At 39.2% G+C, this 24,672-nt stretch overlaps 1 long non-coding RNA gene across 1 annotated transcript in view; it reads left to right on the top strand.

Annotated features, from left to right (window-relative positions):
* Positions 1 to 24,672, top strand: part of LOC132540814 (uncharacterized) — a 99,083-nt gene that overhangs the window by 3,812 nt on the left and 70,599 nt on the right. The window contains exon 2 of the long non-coding RNA XR_009551937.1: positions 11,810 to 11,931. This is a non-coding gene — a long non-coding RNA (uncharacterized LOC132540814). The remainder of the gene's footprint in view (positions 1 to 11,809; positions 11,932 to 24,672) is intronic.

Here is a 24,672-nt window from a genome sequence, read left to right as displayed (position 1 = left end):
ATTTTACTTTCACCAGGGTTATTTCTGGGTCTTGGTGCCATTACCACAAGTCCACTGATCCTGGCACTAACTTTTTCCTTTTTTTCTTTCTATTTTTTTATTAGGGCAGAGATAAGTTGAGAGGGCAGGGGGAGATAGAGAAGAGGAGAAAAAGATAAATACCTGCAGAACTACTTCAAACTTATGAAGTGTTCCCCCTGCAGAAGGGGCTTGAGCCTGGGTCCTTGTACTTAGTAATATGTGTGCTTCACTGGGTGTGCCACTACCTGGCCCCCTGAACCACAGATTTTTTTCACAGTTGACTATCAGCAGTACAATTCAATAATCTTTTTTAATGACGTGATATGCCTTATGTAAAACCATATACAAAAATGGACTTAACATCCAAACACAGATCAAAATGTGAAAGATAAAGCTATAAAAGTTGTAGAAGAAAATATTTATCATTCTGCTCTTGCATTATTGAAAACCCTTTTACATAGCTATTAGAAGTGCAGATATCACAAAGTAAAAAAATAATAAAGAGCTAGGACTTCATCAAAATGAAAAGTGTTTGGGCTTCAATGAATATAACCTTCATAACAGAAGAAAATATTTGCAAATTGAATATCTGATAAGGGACTTGCATCTAGTAGATATAAGGAACTCCTATGATTCAGTAGTGAAACACAAGTGACCCAATTTTAGAATAGACAGATCTGAATAAATATCCAAAAGAAAGCTATGTAGGTGACTAATAAACACAACAAAAATGCTCAATGTGCTTAGTCATCAAAGAAGTGTAAATAAAAACCAAAATAACTTTATATCCTCCATAAGTCAGTAGGCTATAATTTTAAAAAGTTAACAATGTTAACAAGATGACAAGGAAACTGGTACCTCCATACATTGCCGGTAGGGTGTAGAATGGTGCAGATATTTGGAAATACATTTGGAAGTTCTTCAACAAATTAAAATAAAGACAAACGAAAGAAACTTTTAAAAGAGACTATCCAAAAAAAAAAATTAAAAGATGCAATTATCTTACTACCCAACTCCCAAGTATGTCCAAAACAAATGAATAGGTTGCCATAAAACTCATGATATATTTTCCTGTATTTCATGTAAAAATGCATTGTGAATTTTCCAACAACCAAATATATCTCCACATAAAAACTCATATATACATATTCATGGCAGCATTATTTATAATAACAAAAAGGGAGAACTACCCAAATGTCCATCAATTGATAAGTGAATAAAGGAAATATAGTTTATCTATACAATACAAAATTGATGACAATAAGACAATGAAGTAATGTAATATATATGTATATACAAGTATATTTCACAACATGGATGAACCTTGTAACTATTATGCTAAGTGAATTAAACCAGATACAAAAAGGTGATATATTGGGGCCCGGTGGTGACACACCTGGTTGAGTCCACATGTTACAATGCAGAAAGACCCAGGTTCAAGCCTCGGGTCTCCACCTGCCTGGGGAAAGCTTTGCAAGTGGCAAAGCAATGCTGCAGGTGTCGCTCTGTCTCTTTCCTTCTCTATTGCCCCTTCTCTCTTGATTTCTGGCTGTCTCTATCCAATAAATAAATAAAGATTATAATAAAAAGTAAAAAAAAAACAAAAAGGTTATATATTTTATGAGTCAATTTATATAAAATGTCCAGAATATGAAACTATAGACACAGAAGTAAATTTTTTATTTATGTATTTATTTATTTATTATTTTTTTGCCAAAGCACTGCTCAGCTCTGGCTTATGGTGGTGCTGGAAATTGAACCTAGGGCCTGGGATCCTCAGACATAAAAGTCTTTTGCATAACTATTATGCTATCTCCCCAAAACACAGAAAGTAAATTCATGAATACCTACTTCTGGGGTGAGAACTGAGGGGAACTGAGGAGGAACTACTAATGGGTGTGTGGGTTTTTGCTCAGTCTGGTTTATGGTGTTACAGGTGAACTTGGGACTTAGGAGTCTCAGGCATGAGAGTCTGTTTGCATAACCATTATGCTATCTCCCCTACGCTGGGTGTGTGGGTTTTTGAAAGTGTTCTTAAACAGAAGGGAAAAGACAGAGCAGAACTTGGATTGGAGCTGCTGTCTTGCACCAAAGTAAAGGACTCTGGGGTGGAGTTGGGTGGAGTGGGGGCAGTTCAGGTCCTGGAACATGATGGCAGAGGAGGACCTAGAGAGGACTGAATTGTTCTGTGAAAAGTTGGGAAATGTTACACATGTACAAACTATTGTATTTTATTGTTGACTGTAAACCATTAATCCCTTCAATAAAGAAAAAAAAGTAAAAAAAAAGTTATCTTAAATTGGTGGTTGTACAACACTGTGAACATACTGAATTGTATACTTTAAATGGGTAGATTATATGCTCTATGAATTATATCTCAGTAAACCTGTTACATATACTTTACAAAACTAGTCTTATAGAAAGAGAAAGGTTGATGGACACTTTATGGAACTGGGCAAAAAACAAAACAAACAAACAAAAACCTCAGCGCTGAAAATGTAACCCTCTTCTTCCCACCTCTGCTTTCAAACCAGCTGATTTTCTTTTGAGTCTAGTGTAGATACTGCAAATGTTTGAAAATGATTTATTACCTCTTATCGCTTACCTTGCAAATTATATCTTTCTCTCAATGCTGCTGATGTGACATGACCAATATCCTAGTTTTTGTGTTTCTCCCTTCCTCCCTTTCTCCCTCCCCCACCACACTTCTTCTTCTTCTAGCGTTTGCCCTTCTTCCATAGTCAGTCAACAGAATCAGGTTGAGCCTGATGTAAAGTTTCGAGACCTCCTTTGAATCTGGAGAGGTGGCAGTCGTTGACTATGTGGGTCATAGTCTGTCTGTAGCCGCAGGGGCAGTTCGGGTCGTCTCTGGCTCCCCAGCGGTGGAACATAGCGGTGCACCAGCCATGGCCTGTTCGATAGCGATTGAGGAGGGCCCAATCATAACATGCTAGGTCAAAGCCGGGTTGACGCTTGCAGGGGTCTGTGATGAGGTGTTTGTTCTTTACCTCAGCTGACTGCCAACTCTGTTTCCAAGAGTCTGGAACAGAGAAGTTCAGTGTAGGCGTAGGGGACCAGATTGGGTGACGAGATGTCAAGCGTTGGACAGGGTGGGCGAAGATATCCGCGTATATTGGCAGATCCGGTCGAGCGTAGAAGTGGGAAATGAACTTAGATGATGCCGCATCCCGATGAATATCTGGCGGGGCGATGTTGCTAAGAACGGGCAGCCATGGAACCCCACCACACTTATCCCTGTCTTTCCTCTTTCTACCTCAGCTCTGGCTTATGGTCTTGATTTCCTGAAACATTTTAAAACTCATTTATACCATGAAGCCCTTTCAACAAATTCTTTGATGAACATTAGAACAACTTCTTGCAGACATCTTACAAGATCCTTTGCTGTTATTTGAAGATTTTTACATATTGAATTTGAAAATGTTTATGTCTGCATTCCAAGTACAGCATTTTAAAGAAATGGTTCATAGATAGTTCTTGTTTATTTGTGTGCTGTCTCTATTGCTTTTGACTACCTCTTTGTAAACTTTTGGAATTCAGCCTTTAGAGTAAGGAGCTTTGTACTCATTATAATTGTATTCTTAGAAACCTCCTTGCATAAAAATGTTTAATTTCAATTGAACAATAACAGGTAGAATATATTCTTCTGTCATAGTTTGTAGAATATTAAAAAGCTTACACATGATTGACCTGAAGTGGCAAAATAGAAGTATTTGAAATAATTTTTAAAAATATCATTTCCTCAATTTAAACTGTCAATAAAAATCAAGAAATCAGCCTCTTTATATATAAAAATATTATATAAATATTATGGTAATATTTATAAAAATTACAAAATTCCACAATACAGTCTCAATGAGGGTTCATAGTTGAAGATGTTTAAGTTCCAGGAGCATGTAATATCTTTTCATTTTTTCATATTTTCATATTTTTTAGTATTTCCCTAAGGAATGACTCATAATCTTCAGTGTATAAGTCTTCTGTTTCTTTTGTTAAATATATTCCTAGATACTCCTTTCTTCCTTCCTTCCTACCTTCCTTCCTTCCTTCCTTCCTTCCTTCCTTTTTTTTTTTTCTTTCAGGAGGGTTATCTCTGGGGATTGGTGTGGACACTATGAATCCACTGCTCCTGAAGGACATTTTTATTTCCCATCTTATTGGATAAGACAGAGAGAAACTGAGGGGGAGATAGAAGGGAGAGAGAAAGATCAACACCTGCAGCACTGCTTTACCACTTGTGAAGTGTCCCTCCTGCAGGTGGGGAGCTGGGGACTCGAACTGGATCCTTGCGCTTAGTACTATGTGTGCTTAAGCGGGTGCACCAACTCCTAGCCCCTGGATTTTCTAGTACACTGTCATACCTGCAAATAGTGACAGCTTTACTTCTTCTCTTCCAGTATGTATTCCTTTTATTCCTTTCTCTTGCCTGACTGCTATGACTAGGACTTCTGAGACTATGTTAAGTAGTGATGATGGTGAACAGTCCTGTATGGTACCTGATGTAAGAGGGAATGCTTACATGAGTACGATAGTCTGTAGGTTTGATGTATATAGACAAAACTAGACAGAGGAAATTTCCATCAACCTCTATTTCGCTCAATATTTTGATCATGAAAGGGTGTTATCTTGTCCAAAACTTTCCCTGCATCTATTGAACACAACAATGTGGTTTTTAGTTTTCCTTTTGTTGATGTGGTGGTTTATAATTATTAACACATATATTGAACTCATCTTGAATCCCTGGGATTAATTCTACTTGGTCATGATGTTGCTATCTATTTAATATACTGTTTTTTTTTTCGGTTTGCTAGCCTTTTGTTCAATATCTTAGCATTTATGTTCATCAGGGTTGTTGGTATGTTGTTTTTTTTTCCTGATACCTTTGGTATCAAAGTTATATTGGATTCATAGAGGGTATTAAGGATGTATTCCAACAGCCTTTATTTTTTGGAAGAGTTGACAGAGTATAGGTAGTAGTTCTTTCTTAGAGATTTTGAAGAATTTATTTGTAAAAACCATCTGAACCTGAAATGTTGTTATGGAGGTTTTTGATAACTTTCTATTCCTTTGATTGTAATTGGTCTTCTCATGTTTTCTAGTTCCTCCTGGTTCTGTCTTGGGAGATTATATGTTTTTAAGAATTTATCCATTTCTTGTAGGTTTTCCAGCTTGGTGGCATATAGTTGTTTATAGAAGTTTTGTATGGTACTTTGGATTTCTGCTTGTAATTTCTCTTCTTTCATGTAATATCTTATTTATTTGGGTTTTCTCCTTTTCTTTTTCCTCTAGTATGTCTGACTTGTTTCTCAGTTTTCTTTACCCTTACATTAACCAGCTCTTGATTTCATTGATTTTTAAAAATTTGTTAATATTTATTTACTTATTATTGGATAGAGACAGAAATAGGGAGAGAGAGAGAGAGAGAGAGAGAGAGAGAGAGAGAGAGAGACCTGCAGCCCTTGCTTCACCACTCGTGAATCTTTCCCCCTGCAAGTGGGGACCATGGGTTTGAACATAGATCCTTGTGCACTGTAATGTTTTGCACTTACCAGATACCTGGCTCCTCATTTATTTTTTTTCTATTTTTCTTCAGTGGTATTGATTTCTGCATATATAATATATAATATTTAATATGTAATATGTAATATATATATAATTTTTAAAATTTCACCGCATCTGCTTGCTTTGGGTTTCTGTTGTTCTTTTTCGAGTTCCTTGAAGTGCAAGTTCAAATAGTCTATTTGAGCTTTGCTTGCTTCCTGATGTGTGCCTGTTGGCTGTGAATTTCTTTCTTAGGACTCCCTTCACTGTATCCTATAGGGTCTGGTAGCTCATTTGTTTCAGTTTTACTCATATTTCTAAAAATTTAAAGGAACCAAAGTCACAATTCACTGGCAAGGTTTAGTCTTTTAATCAGATAGAGACAGAGAGAAACTGAGAGGGAGAGAGAGGGAGAGAGGGAGGGAGGGAGGGAGGGAGGGAGAGAGTGAGAGCAGGCACCTCCAGCACTGCTTTACCACTCCTGAAGCTTGCCCTGTGCAGGTGGGGACTAGGGGCTTGAACCCAAGTCCTTATAGTGTATGTGCTGATCTGGGTGCGCCACCACCCGGCCCCTCATTGATAACGTTTAAACCCTCTGAAAGATGAGACTGGCTTTTGAGTGCTGATCTATGTATCTTGCACGAGGAGGTGATTTGTAAAGATATGTAACTTAGTGGGAAAATTGTCAGTCTCTTCTTTGCTGCACCATCAGCACTCAGGATGCCGGTACTGAGGAGGCTAATGTGAGAAAGCTAGTTACTATCAGAAAACTTGGGTGCAGGAGCCCAGGGGGTGTTTTAGCAGACAAAGCATATACCCTACCATGAACCTAGTTTTGGGTTCGATCTCTGGCACCAAGTAACACACAAAGTATGAAAAAAAGTATCAAGGGAACTCTGAGGATAAGGGAGTGGTGCTTTAGCATCTCTGTTTTTTCCCACCTCTTCTTCCTTCTCCTCTCTGAAAATATAGGGGGGAAATCAGGGCAGGGAGGTGGGTCAGGAGTATTGTGCTTGCCCTAGATTACATTCCTTGGCACCACTTATAAAGTTGGGTACAAAATTTATATTTGATCACTTTGAGAGACCGTTCTACCCAAGTTCATTGGCATGTCTGCTCTGAACCTACTATGTTTTTCTACTCAAGATCACCTTTGCCCATAATCAGACAAAGAAATCATTGTGTCTTGCCTCAACTAGATTCCTTTAGTTACTAAAGAAGTTTACTTTCTGAAGAAATTATTATTTTTTTCTTTCATGGCAAGCTGAGCTTCATCTCTCTCAGCAAATAAGACATTGAACTCTAAGTCTGTGAGAAAAGAGATGGCTAAGGCTGAAAGGCTGCTGCCAGACTCCAACCTCTGCTTTCTCTTTGATTTGACTATTGTCTAAAACCCAGGGCAAAGCAAAAGGTGCTTCCACCATCTTTCTGCAGAGATGCTGCATGGCTCTCTCAGCATCAGTGAACACCAAACACACAAACACTGCCAACTTCTCCAGTGCTATCAATAAATTCCAAGATACACCAAATAGTGGAGAGCAATTCACCTCAGCATGCAATTTTAAAACACAGTGCTCTCAATATAAATATAGACACTAAAGGAAAGCAGTATTAGATTTCAATTGTGGTGTAGAAATATATGTTATGTAAGATTTTTAACTATCATGCTCCATCCTTTTTTCTCAGGGTGACTTTGTCTGGCTCTCTTTGACTTAAAAAGGAGTTTTGTTCAAGAGAGTGGAGGACACACCCTCAGAAGGTAGAAGAAACAGCAGTAGACATAGAGCTGGGGAGAGAGTCACAGGCAGGATGCAGATGAGTTCTTTGTGATTCAGGGGGATCTTTAATTAAAAAAAATTTTTTTTTTAAATTTTTTATTTAAGAAAGGATTAGTGAACAAAAGCATAAGGTAGGAGGGGTACAACTCCACACAATTCCCACCACCCAATCCCCATAACCCACCCTCTCCCATGATAGCCTTCCCATTCTCTAGCCCTCTGGGAGCATGGACCCAGGGTCGTTGAGGGTTGCAGAAGGTAGAGGGTCTGGCTTCTGTAATTGCTTCCCCGCTGAACATGGGCGTTGACTGGTCGGTCCATACTCCCAGTCTGCCTCAGACACACCCTCAGAAGGTAGAAGAAACAGCAGTAGACATAGAGCTGGGGAGAGAGTCACAGGCAGGATGCAGATGAGTTCTTTGTGATTCAGGGGGATCTTTAATTTTTTAAAAATTAAAAAAATTTCCTTACTGGGGGACTAATGTTTCATAAATGACAGTAAATACAATAATTTATACATGCATAACATTTCTCATTTTTCCACACAACAATACAACCCCCAAGTGGGATTTTTTTCTTGATTAATTTTTCTTCTAGTCAATGACTTCTATGGAATTCTGAGAGATTCAGAACAACTGCTGTACCTGCCCAATTATGTAACATCTATGTACCTACTATGCACCAAGAATAGATTTTATTTCTAAAACTAAATTTCAAACCAGTTGATAACTTTTAAGCCCTCTGAAAGATGGGATTGGCTTTTGTGTGCTGACCTATGTATCTTGCAGGAGAAGGAGATTTGTAAAGATATGTAACTTAGTGGGAAAATTGTCAGTCTCTTCTTTGCTGCACCATCAGCACTCAGGACTCCAGTTCTTAGACAAGTACAATAAAATTGCTCAACTCCTAGATATTATCGTATTTACCACTAGGTTGTATTTAGTCAGAGTGGACAAGCTTAATAAATAACTGTGTGATCTTTTCTCTCTCTATCCCACTAGTTCTCTAGTTTGGACTCGAAACAGAGAGAGGTAGTGGATTCCAACTGAAGCCAAACAATGTCTGAAGCTTCTGAGAAGGGAGTGAAACAGATCATGGGATGCTGATGTACCCATATGTCAACAAATACATTATAAACCACTAACCCCCTCAATAAAATAAAAGTGAAAAAAAAAAGAATAACCCTTTGCTTATCATTGTGTAAGACCTTGGTCTTGTCCTCTGATAACATGTGTGGATTACATTTATAATATTCATGTGTTTTGACAATAGGAAGGACAGAGGACTTTCTTCCAGCTGAGTTAGATATCTCCCTAAATGTTTCACTTATAATTTCTATGTCTATCTCATTGGTCAGAACTTTGTCATTATGTCATATGTACCTGCAATAGAGAAAGTAGTCTTTAAAATATTTTATTTATTTATTTATTGAACAGAGACAGAGAGAAATTGAGAAGGGAGGGGGAGTAGAGAAGGTATGAGAAAGAGACACCTGTAGCACTGCTCCACTGTTTGTGGAGCTTTCCCCCTGAAGGTAGGTGCTTGGGGGCTTGAACCTGGATCCTAGTGCATTTTAACATATGTGCTTTACCACATCACTTCCTGGTCCCTGAGAAAGTAGTCTTTAAGTGCATAGCTCCTCTGATTCCTAGGACCCTGTCTTGCTCTATTCTTAAAAATATACATCAGTATATTTTATGAAGGATCTCTGGGTCAGAAGATTTTTTGAGTGTTGAGGTCAACCTAGATATTTTCTTTCACTGTCCCTCTAGCCTGTATTTTTGCCACTCCCTCTATTTTGACTTCTTTCCAATAGCCTAAAAGCATACTACTCTAAGAGCTTCAATAGCTTTAATTTCTTGGTCCTGAATACTTCCTCATCTGCCATGACAACATTCTCTTTTTTCCTGATAAAGGTTTTAGAAAGAAAAAAAAAAATCTCATTTAGCTTTACTTTCCTGACTCCTCATCCTCCTTCATCCACTTTCATCAAGCATTTGTTCCCTGTGCCACACTAAACCTGCTTCCACAGGCTTTTGCTGATCTTTTAGATATTATATTCAAATCAACTATATCTTGCACAAAGCAAATATTTAATAAGTTATTAGTGAATTATTTGGTTTGTTTGCTGTTTTTATAGTCTTTCTGAGGACAGGAATTTTTCTATTCTTAATTACACATGTATGTATATATATATATACACACATATGTATACATATATATGCTACCTTAGTTTCTTTATGGACTAAAAAGTTTCCTTTTCACAAAAACCTAATTCTCAGACATCACTTTACTTCTGGGTAGAAAAATGTATTGTTGAGTCGGGCAGTAGCACAGTCGGTTAAGTGCACATGGCACGAAGAGCAAGGACCAGTGTAAGGATCCCAGATTGAGCCCCCAGCTCCCCACCTGCAGGGGAGTCGCTTCACAGGCTGTGAAGCAGGTCTGCAGGTGTCTATCTTTCTCTCTTCCTCTCTGTCTTCCCCATCCCTCTCCATTTCTCTCTGTCCTATCCAATAACGACAACATCAATAACAACAACAATAACTACAGTAATAAAACAACAAGGGCAACAAAAGGGAATAAATATAAAAAAGGAAAATGTTAATTTAAAAACAACTGGCCTATAAAAACACTTGAAATAACCCTTTTGTGGATTCATGTCTGTTTATTCAAATCTCCCTTCAATTTAATAGAAAAAAGAGGCATTGGACTTTTGTTGCTGTTAATAAAATAATTAAAAAATTTTTTTACTGCTTCTAAAAAAGCAACAGTCACAGATAGCATAATGTTTTTGCAGAGACTCTCATGCCTGAGCCTCCAAAGTCCCAGGTTCTGTTCTATACCATCATAAGTCAGAGCTGGTCAGTGCTGTGAGAAAGAGAGAGAGAGAGAGAGAGAGAGAGAGAGAGGCGACGAACACACAACAGTCAGTGGCAAGATGTTTATCTGACTCAGAAAAGAAAGTCACAATTTACTCATTTTGAAACTCCTGGGGCCAGATACTGGCTTACACACACATCACCATGCATGAGGACCCAGATTCAAGCCCTTGGTTTCCAACTGGGGTGTGTGTAGTGGGTGGTATGGTGGAAGTTTATGAGTGGTGGAACAGTGCTGTAGGCTTCTTCTTCTCTATTTCTTTCTCTCCCTCAATATCTTTCACCCTCTATAAAAAGTTGACTGCTGAGAATTGTGGAGTCATGCAGGTACTATGCCCCAGCAATAAATTTTGACTAGGAAAGATATAAAGAAAGGCCAATTCCCAAGGGGGAAAATACCAATAGCATACTTGAAAATGTATTTTCTTTTTGGTCTGTACCTCCAGTGGGGGGAAAATGTTAGGGGAAGATGACCAGACAGCTCTGAACTCCAATTGCATCTGGACCCGGAGGAAGAAGAGGAAAAAAGGAAGGGCATTTGGAAGTAATAACAGCTATAGGTGTGACTTAGAAAGGAAGAGAAGACAAGACCATAGGGGAAAAAAAGGGCAAATATATACATAAATATAGATAATTGTAGAAATAATAGTCAACCCATGTCCATGGCCTTAGGAGAACTGCTGCAGTTTCCAATGGAAAGAAGGGGACACAGAACTCTGGTGGTGGGAATAGTGTGGAATTATACCCATTATCTCATAATTTTGTAAATAAATATTAAATCACTAATGGTAATTTTAAAAAAACATTTAAAAGAGAAAATTCATTTTCTGTTATGCTGAGTCCTCTTAATACTTTTAAAAAGATTATTATTTTTTAATTTTTTTTCTTTGGGGAGATTAATGGTTTACAGTCAACAGTAAAATACGGTAGCTTGTACCTGTGTAATATTTCTCAGTTTTCTACAGAACAATTCAACCCCCTCTAAGTCCTCCTCTGCCATCATGTTCCAGAACCTGAACCCTCCCTCCACCTGAGTCTTTTACTTTGGTGCAGTACACCAAACCTCTTAATACTTTCTTAAAACATGGGTCTAGCTATTCTTGAACTTCAGTTTTTATTTTAAGCCAGGGATCATAATGTCTCCAGTGTATGCTTTGCTTTCTGTGAGCCTCTCCTTCTTGCTTGGTTTATACATGATGCTTGCTCTTCCTCAAGGACCCAGGGCTGGGACATGGAAGCTGGGATGGTGGATGAGGACTGCCAGCAGGATGTAGTTACACTGCCCCATTGTGGAAGATTATTTCAAGTGCTGTTACATCTCTCTCTTCATGCTCCCTTAAGAAATCACAGGGATGAAGATCAGTTTCTGAGTGGGGACTTGGCTTTACGGGGTGCCACAGTGTGTTTTCCAGTTCTAGATAGTTTCTTCTATGGCAAAATAACCCCCTGGTCAAGTTGTTATGTGGCATAAAATAATATATATATGTATATGTGTGTGTATATGTATATGTATATGTATATGTATATGTATATGTATATGTATATGTATATGTATATATCCTCTTCCAGGTCTTGGAGAACATATATGGGAGTAAAAATGAACACCGGAAAAGCTTTAGTAAGTGAGCCCCACGTGCCATTTCTGAAGATCATCCGCAGCAAGAAGGAAACAACTCCCAAGGAAGAAGTTGGTCAGTTTAAATTTTTTAAAATTTTATTTATTTATTGATAAAGACAGAGAATTTGAGATGGAAGTGGGAGATGAGAGAGACCTACAACACTACTTCACTGCTCCTGAAGCTTCCCCTTTGCAAGTGGGGATCAGGGGTTGAACTCATATCCTTGCACATGGTAATGTATGCTCAACCAGGTGCACCACCGCCGAGCTCTGAAGTTGGATACCTTTTTTTAAATTAATATATATATATATTTGCCTCCAGGGTTATTGTTGGGGCTCAGTGCCTGCACCATGAATCCGCTGCTCCTGGAGGCCATTTTTTTTTTCCCATTTGTTGCCCTTGTTGTTGTAGCCTTGTTGTGGTTATTATTGTTGTTGATGTCACTCGTTGTTGGATAGGACAGAGAGAAATGGAGAGAGGAAGGGAAGACAGAGAGGGGGAGAGAAAGATAGACACGTGAAGACCTGCTTCACTGCCTGTGAAGCGACTCCCCTACAGGTGGGGAGCCTGGGGCTCGAACTGGGATCATTACGCAGGTCCTTGTGCTTTGCGCCACTTGCGCTTAACCCACTGCACTACTGCCGGACTCCCTAAAATAAAAAATATTAACAAGGCCACAGGATAAGAGGGGGTACAATTCCACACAATTTCCACTACCAAGAGTTCCACATCCCATGCCCTCCCTCCCTTGAAAGCTTTCCTATTCTTTATCCTTCTGGGAGCATGGACTCATGGTTATTATGGGGTACAGAGGGTGGAAGGTCTGGGTTTTGTAATTTCTTCTCCACTGAACATGAGCATTGACAGGTTAATCCATACTTCTAAACCTATTGGGGCAGGGCTCTGGAAAATAGGGGTCCAGGGTCATTGGTGAGTTCCTCTGTCCCGGGAAGTCAGGTTGGCATCATGATAGCACCTTCAACTTGGAGGCTGACAAAACATTAAGATATAAAGCAGAACAAATGGTTTAATAGTAGGGAACCTAAATACAAGAATAAAGCAGATGCATTTTGGGATCTCCATTTTGGAAAAAGCTAGGAGATCTAATCAGCTGGAGTTTGTTTATCTGCCAAATTTGTAAGCAGAGGTTGCAAATTTGGGACTTATAAACCCAATCTAACTCTCAGTCAGGTTGCATATGGCTGATATAGCATTGTTTGTATTCATTTTAATTTTTTTAAAGATTTACTTATTTTTGTGAGAGGGAGAGACGACCAGAGCACTTCTCCACTCCTATATATAAGGTGGTGGAGATTACACTTGGAGCCTCATGTTTACAAATCTTGTATTCTATTGCTTAGCAATATACCCAGCCCTTATTATTATTATTATTTTAATTTCTAAAACATAAGTATTAAAATTTTGTAGATTTTTGAAGATTTTGTATGAAAATCCAGACTTCTGGCACATTGATAGTCTACTCCTAGATTGTAGAAATTGTTTTGAACTGAGTAGTTAATCTTACTTTTAGATGGGAGTTTAAAACTGTTTTTTTTTTTTTTTTTACAGTCCTCACTTCTAATTATCATCCAGTTCCTTCCCTCGTTTATAATCAACCTGCTGTGTACCTGTAGGCATTTGGGCTTAGGGGCCCTGTTGCAAACAGCTGGAGATGAGGAAGGAGGCAGAGGTTTGAGGAAAGACTTCCTAGAGCAGAACTTGGTCCTTGAAGAGTGATAGACTCTCTTTTAGCTAAGATCAAGTGTGGAAACTGAGTGGAAATTTCTGTGGTAAAATAGAAAGACAAGGACACTACAGGCAGGATAGGTAAAGAAAAGATGTCGAGTTCTGGAGGTTATTAGGAAGGCTCAACTAGAACTTTAAGAAAGGCTGGAGCAGTCTTTCAGAACAACATTGAGTTTTGGCAGACTTCAGTTCTAGTTTAGGCTTACCATATATCATCTATGTGACCTAGAGCAAATAATCTAGCTTTTCTGAGTCTCAATGCTTTTTATTTGTGTAACAGAAATAAAATCTCTGCCAAGATTCATTCTCCAGCACCACCATAAGCCAGATCTGAGAAACAAGTAAAAGAAGCTTTGCTATATTGTTGTGTATTTACTAAAGGGTAATGTTGACATGCCATAGTACACATATCATAAATATGAAGAGGATTTTAAGGAATTGAAGACATCCATGTGACCAGATTCCATCCCAAGAAACTGAGGATAGTAGCTCTCCAAGTATCTTCTCTTGTGTTCCCGTCTAATATCTGGCTGTCCCTCCAAACTCATCTGTACCCTGATTACTAATTGCAGATTAGTTCTACCTGTATTTGTATGTTATGCAGATGAAATCAGACAGTAGGTATGATATTTTCTTAGCTTCTTCTATTAAGCCTTACATTAGGATAACAGGGTTATGATTATATGAAGGTTATGTGAGAATAAAAATTACACAATGTGTGGTTAATCTATATTGTTGCATGAAGTTGTAGGATAGTTATTTACCACCTAACAAAAAAGCTGGTTGCCGACAGACTGCATGTTTAAACCCCAGTCTGTAGTAGTCTATACTATCTACTGTTATGTAAGTACACTCTTACAGACTCACAACTACAAAGCCACCCAAGGGTGCATTTCTCAGAATATTTCTCAGTTAAGCAGTCTATGTTTGTAGATAATTTCCATTACTGCATGTTCTTTGTATAAATACTCCACCATTTATTTTTTTCTTAGTTGATAATTTAGGGAATTTTTTGGTTTAGGTTTTTGGGCATAGTATGGTTTATGAAAAGTCTAGTTCTAAGTTCAAGGAGATGTTTCATGTTATCTTTTCAATGTCCAATTATTTTACTTTTTAAAAATTTTTTAAAAATTTATTTGTTATTGGATAAAGATAGAGAGAAATTGAGAGAGAAGGAGGAGATAGAGAGGAAGAGAGACAGAGAGACAGACACCTGCAGACCTTCACAGGCAGTGAAGCAACTCCCCTGCAGGTAGGGAGCTGGGGGCTTGAACCAGGATCCTAACTGGTCCTTGCACTTTGCACCATGTGCACTTAACCCGCTGTGCTACTGCCTGACTCCCCAATTATTTTACTTTTAATTTAGATCTGTGAGTCATTTGAAATTTATCTTTATTTATGATGAGAGGTAGGGGGGTAAAGATACATTTTTTTTTCCATATAAGAGATCCAGTTGACCCATCATAATTGAAAAGATTATCTTTTCCCTTCTGATAGGGATGTTGCACTTTACCTTTTATCACAAATTAGGAGAGGTCTGTTTATGTGTAAGCTTATTTTGTATCATGTATATTCTACTCCACTGATCTGGTAACATTATAGGAAAATCACAATCTGAATTGTTATGGCTTTGTAATAGGCTTTAGTGTCTCTGAGTTTAAATCTTCCAGGATTATTCTTTATCTTTTTTTTCTTCTTCCCCAAATATTTCATTTACTGCAGCTGGGAAGGTGGTGCAGCGGATGAAATGCTGGACTCTCAAGCATAATGTCCTGAGTTTAATTTTTTTTTCCTTCCAGGGTTATTGCTGGGCTCGGTGCCTGCACCATGAATCCACCGCTCCTGGAGGCCATTTTCCCCCCTTTTTGTTGCCCTAGTTGTTGCAGCCTCGTTGGGGTTATTATTGCCATTGTTGACGTTGCTTTGTTGTTGGATAGGACAGAGAGAAATGGAGAGAGGAGGGGAAGACAGAGAGAGAGGGGGAGAGAAAGATAGACACCTGCATACCTGCTTCACCGCCCGTGAAGCGACTCCATTGCAGGTGGGGAGCCGGGGGCTCGAACTGGGATCCTTACGCCGCCGGTCCCTGCGCTTTGCGCCACGTGCGCTTAACCCACTGCGCCACCGCCCGATCCCCCTGAGTTTAATTTTTAAAAATTATTTTTATTTATTTATTGGATAGAGACAGCCAGAAATTGAGAGGGAAGGGATAAATAATGAGGGAGAGTGACAGAGAGACACTTGCAGCCCTGTTTCACCACTTGCAAAGCTTTGCCCCTGCAGGTGGGGACTGGGGACTTGAACCTGGGTCCTTGTGCATTGTGACATGTGTGCTCAATCAGGTGCGTCACCACCTGGCCCTTCTGAGTTTAATGTTTCTCTTCTCCTCTCTCATTCAGAAATTGTTTTAAAATTTAAAAATTACATTTACTGTTCTTTATCTTTTTCATTATCCCCATGAATTTTAAAGTCAATACATCATTTCCTGCATTCCTGAAGTGATAGAAATAAATGCTTTAGATATACATCACATTGCGGGGGGCGGGTGGTGGTACACCTGGTTGACCGCACATGTTACAATGTGCAAGGACTCAGTTTGAGTCCCCAGTCCCCACCTGCAGAGGGAAAGCTTTGCAAATGGTGAAGCAGTGCTACAGGTATCTCTCTTCCTCTCTATCCCCCCTTCCTTCTCAATTTCTGGTGGTCTCTGTGCAATAAATAAATAAAGGTAATAAAAATTTTAAAAAACTTTAAAAAAGAAATATATCCAATTAAAAAAAGCAACAACAAGGGCAACAAAAGGAAAAATAAATAAATATATAAAAAATTTAAAAAGGAAATATATCACATTGATATCTGGGAGTCTAAAAGAGCAGAGCTGGTATGAGTTTCCAAATTAGATTTTTTCCAGTGGTAACAATCCAGAAGATTCTACTTTTCCTCACTCCCAGTTTTCCAAGTTGGCAGTTCTTAAAATACCTGGGTGAAATCCCATTCTTCCCTTAGAATGTCAAATAACAGATAAATCTATCTCTACAGATATTCTGAAATGTTCATTTTTTTCTTTTTTCTGTTTTTCTTTTTTTTTTTGGGGGGGGTAGCAGAGCAAATACTAGGTTCAAAATTGGAGAAACCAACAGCCTCCTTCCCAATTCCTACCAACTTATTACATAAACTTTGAAACCACTCAGAACTTCCAAAGTCTTTTCCTTCCCCACTGGACGTAACCCCTTGCCCATGTAACCAAGTGTCCAGAGAAATAAAGTTTAGTTTCTGGCTCTAAACTTTATCTAAAGAATCAGGGTGAAAAATAACAGACTCCACTCATCCTTCCCCCTCCTCCCTAATTCCTCTTTCAGTCAATCACCAGTTACACAAGTAAAAATCTAAGTATTTTGGTAGATGCACAAAGAGATTTTGAGGTTTAGAGACAGAGGTGCTTTCTCTGAGTGTCTGAGTTCCAGCTGAGCAGGTAAAAAAATGCCCAGCATTCAGAGTACATAAAACATCTCTTGGCTCATAAAAAGCACTCGATAAATGATCTCTGAAGAGCACCTTATACCATTGATTTAGACCTCCAACAGAGACATAGAACATTTAGGAGTTTGGTGTTTTATTATAAGGCAGATCTGATGTTTATTTCCCTTTCTTGCATTTGCCTTTACTTTCTCCTCTCCTTTCTCTTTTCTCTTGATTTTTACTGAATTATTAATTATAATTATGAGTTCTATTATTCACTAACTTAGCTTTTTATCTCTCTTAAATTTTTGCAGATAGAAATGAGATAGCCTGAAAATGATATAGCCTGAAAATAAAAATTCATCTATCTTTTCTAGTAGCTCTTCCTTTATTTTCTTCTTGCATTTTCTTTCATATTGTACTTACTTTCAAGATAATGTAATGTAAGAACAATGATCATGCGTAGCTCCATTTTTTATTTTTATTTCAAAGGAAATTCTTTTCAGTGTTCATGAAGTGTGATTTTTATTGGTGGCTCCATCTATCATACATTATACTTTCTGTACTACATTTAGTAGTGTCTTCAAGTCTCTGCATATACCCTTCTCTGATTAACACTCTCCCCTCTTATTCTAACTGTCTACTGTTCTGTGTATTTGGGCCTTTTAAAATCTGAGACTCAGACTGGTATTTGGTATTAGGCAACACCGCCCCCTAGGGGACCTCCCTGTGCACTGGGCTACCCAGATGACTGGGAATGCCTTGGGAACTGATGGAATATTTAGGAATCTTGTTCAAGCTGTCTCCCAATTTTCTCTTCAAATGTTACCTCTCTCTTTTTAAAATTTTTTATTTATAAAAAGGAAACATTGACAAAACCATAGGACAAGAGGGTACAATTTCACACAATTTCCGCCACCAGACCTCCGTATCCCATTCCCTTCCCTGATAGTTTTCCTATTCTTTAACCCTCTGGGAATATGGGCCCAAGATCATTGTGGGATGCAGAAGGTTGAAGGTCTGGCTTCTGTAATTGCTTCCCCGCTGAATATGGGCATTGACAGGTCGGTCCATACTCCCAGTCTTTCTCTCTCTTTCCCTAGTGGGGAAGGGCTCTGGGGAAGCGAAGCTCCATGGCAAATGTTACCGCTCATTCATGCTTTCTTCTCTTTTCTTCTGGGACTTCAAGAAAAATCTTTTAGGTTTTCTCATTGAATCACTGGATTATCTTATTGTCTTTTGTATTTTCCATTTCTTTGTTTTTTTTGTGCTGTATTCTAATACTTTTATTTCCTGTTTTTTTTTGTGTGTGTGTGTCATTGTTGGGACACTCCAGGCCAACTTTTTATGAAAAGACAAGAAAGACAGAGAGAGAGAGGGGGAACATACTACAATACTGAAGCTTCCCTCAGTGTGGTGGGAGGCCAGGCTCCAACTCATGTCACACACTAGGCAAAGCAGGTGTCTTCCCAGGTAAGCTATCTTGCATTCTAATTATTTTATTCTTTCCTATTTTTCCAAGTCTCTCTTAAGCCATGTATAGTCTATGTTTAAATTACACATGTCTGTCTACTGAAATATTAATTTTGGGGCCAGTAGATAGCTCACATAGTATAGGTCGCACTTTGTCAGGCACAAGGACAGAGTTTTGAGTGTCTTGTACATGAAAGCACCATGCATGCTACCAGGGAATGCTTCAAGAATGGTGCATGGTTCTGTGATGTCTCTCCTTCCCTTCTCCCCTCCCTCCCTCTCTCCCTTTCTCCTTATCCCCTATCTCCTTCTCCCTTCCTCTTTCCCTCTCTCCCTTTCTATCTGACATTAAAAGAACCCACCAGGAGCTGTGGCATCGTGCTGGTGCAAAGCCATGGTGCAGAAAAATTAATTTTGTTTATTGTTTTTTTAATTGCAGAATTTTTACTAGGTTACTTCTCAGTTCTGCCACAGTACTTTATGTTTAAGTTGTTTGTGTTAATAACAAGGCATAGAATGAAGACATGTCCACTCTGAGAACATTTTCATTAATGTTTGCTGAATGTCTGAATGCATTATGAGCCCAGGTCTCTGTATCTAAATTGAAGTTATCTATTTTTCTCAACCACCCTAGTGTGTGGTAAAGCTAACTTAACAGTCATTGAGATTTTTCTTCCTAGTTCACATTTTTCTGAGGCCATGACCCTTTGAACTTCCCAACTTAAAGAAGAAATCATTGTTGTTATTGCTGTCGTTGTTGTTGGATAGGACAGAGAGAAATGGAGAGAGGAGGGGAAGACAGAGGGGGAGAGAAAGACAGACACTTGCAGGCCTGTTCACTGCTCAACTGGGATCCTTATGCTGGTCCTTATGCTTAGCGCCATGTGCGCTTAACCTGCTGCTACTGCCCTGCTGTTTCTTTTTTTATGTACTCTTTATTTAGTTCAACACAACATCCTGTCATAGTGTGGAAAGTGCCCCACTTTTGCAGGGCTTATAATGTCTTCTCTCTGAGCAGGAAAAGAATCAACCCCTCTTCCTGGGAGCGGAGTAAACCAATTCATGTCATCTAAACATTTTGCTGTGCAAAGTGTTCAGAATTTACTAACTACATTTTTAAAAGGTTTATTTATTGATTGATTGATTGGATAGGGATAGGGAGAAATTGAGAGGGAAGAAATCAAGAGATAGACACCTGCTCAGCCCCTTACGAATCAAACTTTTGTTGTTGTTGTTTTACCAGAGCCCTGTTCATCTCTGGCTTATGACGGTGTGTGGGACTGAACCTGGGACTTTGGACCCTCTGACATTAGAGTCTGTTTGCATAACCATTATGCTATTTCCCCCACTAACCACATTTTAAGAGTGTCTGTGGAAACAAACTGAGATAGAATGAAAATACAAAATACTTTAAACTGCAGGTGGTAAAATAGCTCACTTGGATAATGTGTTGCTTTACCATATATGTGACTAGTTTGAGCCCACCCCCCACTGCACTGAAGGAAGCTTTGGGGTTGTGGTGTCTTGATCTCTCTCTCTCTCTTCCTCCCTCCCTCTCCTCAAAAACCCTTGAAATTCTGTACAGATTTTACCTTGAAAGCTGTCTTCAACATTTTAGATTATGACCTAGATCTTTAAACCAGGCTGTGAGGTAAAACAGAGCATTCTGTGGCTGGCAGAAGATGAGTACCTCACCCACTCTGCCAAGATTTGTCTAGCTACAAGCATGCCACTTAGTCTCTCTGAGCAGCAGCTTCTCTTTCAGGGATTGACTATTTCAAAATTCATTTTATGTTTTATCTATTTACATAAATTTGAAGCTATAAAAATAAAGAGGCACAATCCCTGCTTTTGAGTTCACCAGGGAGATAAACAGTTCAACAAATAATTATAGTGCAGCATGGATAATTGCTATGGGACAAGGATGAGAAGAGCCAGCAACTGAACCAGGAGGAAATAGTAGACATATTCATTAACCAATTAATTAATCCAAACTCCTGCATGCAAGCAGTGTGTCAGAAACTGGATAGTCACTCTGTGGAGAAGAAGAAGCTGTGAAAAAAAAATGTATTACAAACACTAGACTTGAGACACAAAGGATTTTTCCATCTTTCTCCCTGACGTATCAGTGCTTGTTGGGCTAGCAATGTGAGAGAGAGATGACCCAGGAACCAAGCTCGTGGCAGTGAGGCCATTCAATTTTTATTCATCCAAGTGCCCCAGAGTTGGGCAGTGCCGGGATAGCCTGAGGGTACTTCTTCCCGAGCTAGTGCTCTCTGGCTTGGAGAGAACTCAACTGGAGCCTATCTAGGCTGCTGCGTGGGAGAGGGATCAGGAACTCGTGCTGCACTAACTTCCGCAGGAGATACACTCTGGAACTCTCGGAGCCGGAAAACAATTTCCAAGCGTCTTTAATCAGAAGAGCAGCTGTTTTTATACTCTCCAAGTAGGGTGGAAACAGGATGTGATATAGAGAGGGTGGAGAGAAAAGTGACTGGTGAAAATCAGAGTGTGACAAGGAGGGGGCGGAACAGGCGAGAATCCTATCACTGAACCACCAATGCCCTGGAGGGAGTGCTTTATGTAAATGTAAAAGTGATTTATGTAAATAGACCAAAGCTTTGGATCAGTAAATCCCTATATAGGCATATGGTTAAGCAGAAGCCAGGGGGAGGTGGAATACTACCCAACATCTCCCCCTTTCTTTTTAACTATTTGCCATAGTATCAGGAGTGCGGGGCACTTTGTGAGGCAGGGAGACTGATAAGAGGCACACCTTTTTTGGGGTTCTACTGTCCCTCCTTGCTCAACCTCTCCGTGGAGAGAGAGACTAACAGTATTGACACACCCCTCAGGCTCAAGCCCTTCCAAGCTCAACCATATCCTCACAATTCCCCAACATCTTCCTCTTACTTAATGGCCATATATAACTGGGTCAATGTCTGTAAAAGGCTTCATCTCTGTCAGGGGAATAGCAGTGTAGGGGTGAACAGAAACCTGTTGGGAAGAAAGCAGAATGATAGTGTGTAAGTGTCTTCAAAAAGAACTAGCACAAGACAGGGAGGGATAAGTAAGAGTAGCAAGAGACAGAGTGAGCCTGATGGGTGGAGGAGTGGGGGCCTGATAAGCCGAGGGGCTAGAGGGGTGATCTGGCATTGCAAAATCCCGAGTCAGCTGGCGGAAAGTTCTATGAACTGCTACAGTCATTCTTCAAGAAGTCCAGCAGTATAAAAGGAGTGTCCAGCAAGTTCTATAGAAGCATCAGTCCAATGTCAAAGGCCAGGAAATAAATGCCACACGTCTATCTTGATGGAGGAGGACGGCCACTGGAACTTTTCTTCTCTGTAGAGAGTGACCTGGAACCGCCAAAACACAGTGGGCGAAACAGAAGCAGGAAGAGCAGACACCGATGGTTGAGAGAAAGGCAGTAGGAAAGTCTTGTCCTTTGGAGTCTGTGAATCAGGTTCTCCAGATCGTGTCAGGTCACATCATGGGTTTTGGGGGATGGCTGTAATTGTGGGTGATGTCAGAGGTCAGGGGTCCAAGATGGATTTCTGGGGATTCTATATGAGCAGATGCTTCTTTATGCGAAGGCTTGTCATAACTGTAGTCAATTACTTATGAAAAAACTTTGTAACAAATTAGAAGTTTACTACAATTGATAACTCAATGATTATAATTGGTTTAGGTATCTTTATAATTTCGTGTAAAGGTCATCTTATGTGACCTCATGTAGCAGTCTTTATATAGCAAAATTTTCATACCGAATTTAAGTCACATATATTGATTCTTAACTATTTTTACATTGGGTTTTTAAGCAAACTCAGGTTACTAGAGTTAACACATTTTAGTGACAATTTTTTTTGGTACATTTACAATATCAGATTGATGCCAAATTTGTTGTGGATTAATTTCCACAAGATAGCTTACAGGACATTTTTGGGGGCCCTCCAAAAATGTCCTGTATAGAGGATTTGTATTTTAACTTAGGAGATGATGAATTGTCACATTGAATATTTAGAGTTTTATCTTAAACACTCAGTTACTTAAATGAATTGATATTACCTCTTCTCGTAAAAATGTAGCTTTGAAGTTACAATTTAACTGTTAAGTTAATGTTTACCAAACTTGAAACACGCATATTAAACATATAGTTTATAACACACAGGAGAAGAAAAACTTGTAAATAAGACATATCATTTCAAATGTGAATTTAGATCTACTGTCATAGTTGAACCATCTTTACTCACACAGTTTAAGACTAAACATTTCATATTGATATCAAGACTTAAAAAAAAAATCAAAAAGGGGAATGAACAATTTTTGGACTGTTTCTGGACGTCTCCAGAAACCATGGCTGCATCCAGCCGTTTTATATGAAGTCAGTTAACTTTCAGAGTACTCTGAGCACAATGGGTCATACAAAATTTTGGTCACTCAACTCACTCAATTTTTTTTTCACTCACTCACTCACTCACTCACTCACAAAACACAACTGGCCAGTCATAGCATAAGACATTCATTCGGGGGGGGGGGGGAAGAGTCCTGTGAATCAGATTTTTTTTTTTATTCTGCCATGCTGTATTATGGATCCTGGGGTGCATCCTGTAGCCAATCCTCTTGCAGCCAGTCTTCTTGCAGTGTTTCTTGTTCTTCAGGGATATCAGCGCCATCATGTGGGTATTGCCAGACATGGCGGGCAGGAACCCAAACAGGCTTGGAGTAATTTTGTGGAAAAATACGTGCGAAACCCCTCCCCATAGTCAACAGGGGGTCAGGTCCTTTCCAAATTTTATCAAGTGGGTCTTTGCATTTGACTTTAATAGCTGGGAGGGTGGGTGGTGTTTGCCAATGAAGAATTATAGGAGGTTGGTCTGAGTTTTTGTAAATATTAAAGAGATTTAATGTAGTTAAGGCTTTTGCCAGCTGGATATTAGGGGGGTACATTTCCCCTTTTTCTTTATTTAATTGAGCCTTAAGAGTTTGATGGGCCCTCTCAACAATGCCTTGTCCCTGTGGATTATACGGAATGCCTGTAGTATGAGTAATGTTCCAGAGGGAACAAAAATCTTCAAATTGTTTGCTGGTAAAAGCAGGTCCATTATCTGTTTTAAGTCGAAGAGGTAAGCCCATTACAACAAAACAGGAGAGCATACGGCTTATAAGCTTTTTTGAGTTTTCTCCAGTCTGAGCTGTAGCCCACATAAACTTAGAGAAGGTATCAATTGAGACGAACACACATTTTTTGTTTGCCAAAGTTAGGTATGTGGGTAACATCAATTTGCCAAAGAGCGTTGGCTTTTAAACCTCGAGGATTAACCCCCAGAGTCTGAATAGCAGGTGTTTTGATTAGACCTGCACAGGAGGAACATGTAGCAAGAATACGTTTTAACTGTGGCAGAGGAATATCAGGAAATCGAGCTCGAAGACCTTTAAGATTAACATGGGTTAGGGAATGAAAGTCAGCAGGATTAGAGACAGAGGCTAGGAGAATTCCTGTGGAGGCAAGGCGGTCAGCTGCAGCATTCCCTTCGGACAGGGGACCAGGAAGAGGGCTGTGGGAACGTAGGTGCTGAACATACAGTGGATGGGTTCGAGAACAGAGCATAGAGGCAATTTGAATTAAAAGAGGAGAAAGTGGGTTGTCATCAATTCTTACATAAGATTGAGCAAGCCATGGAAATAAGTTAACAGTATACACACTGTCAGAAAAAAGGTTGAAGGATTCTGGCACAGCTTTTAATGCAAGGAAAATAGCATAAAGTTCTTTGTACTGAGGGGAATTATCAGGAAGTTCAGTAAAGAGAGGTTTGGGGTATTGCTGGTCTGGGTAATATATAAGGGCAGCAGCTCCCTTTTTTCCACCATCAGTGAACACTGTAGGAGCAGAGGGGATGGGATCTCGAGAGAAAAGTTTAGGTATTAGTAGAGGCAACAGAGGTAAAGAAGCTATCAAATTATTAGAGGGAAAATGATTATCTAATTGTCCTGGAAAACCCATTAAACTTATGGCAAAACGAGAATGGTGGCTTATGAGCCATTCTGTATCAGTGAGAGAAAAGGGAAGAATGATTGAATCTGGTTCCCTTCCTAAGATCTGAACCGATCTGTTTCTTCCTTGGCAAACCATAAATG

The sequence above is a fragment of the Erinaceus europaeus genome, chromosome 1 (genome assembly GCF_950295315.1).
Source record: "Erinaceus europaeus chromosome 1, mEriEur2.1, whole genome shotgun sequence".
In the NCBI taxonomy this organism is placed as follows: Eukaryota; Metazoa; Chordata; class Mammalia; order Eulipotyphla; family Erinaceidae; genus Erinaceus; species Erinaceus europaeus.
The sequence above is the reverse complement of the archived record's forward strand: the minus strand, read 5'-3'. Positions and strand labels throughout refer to the sequence as shown.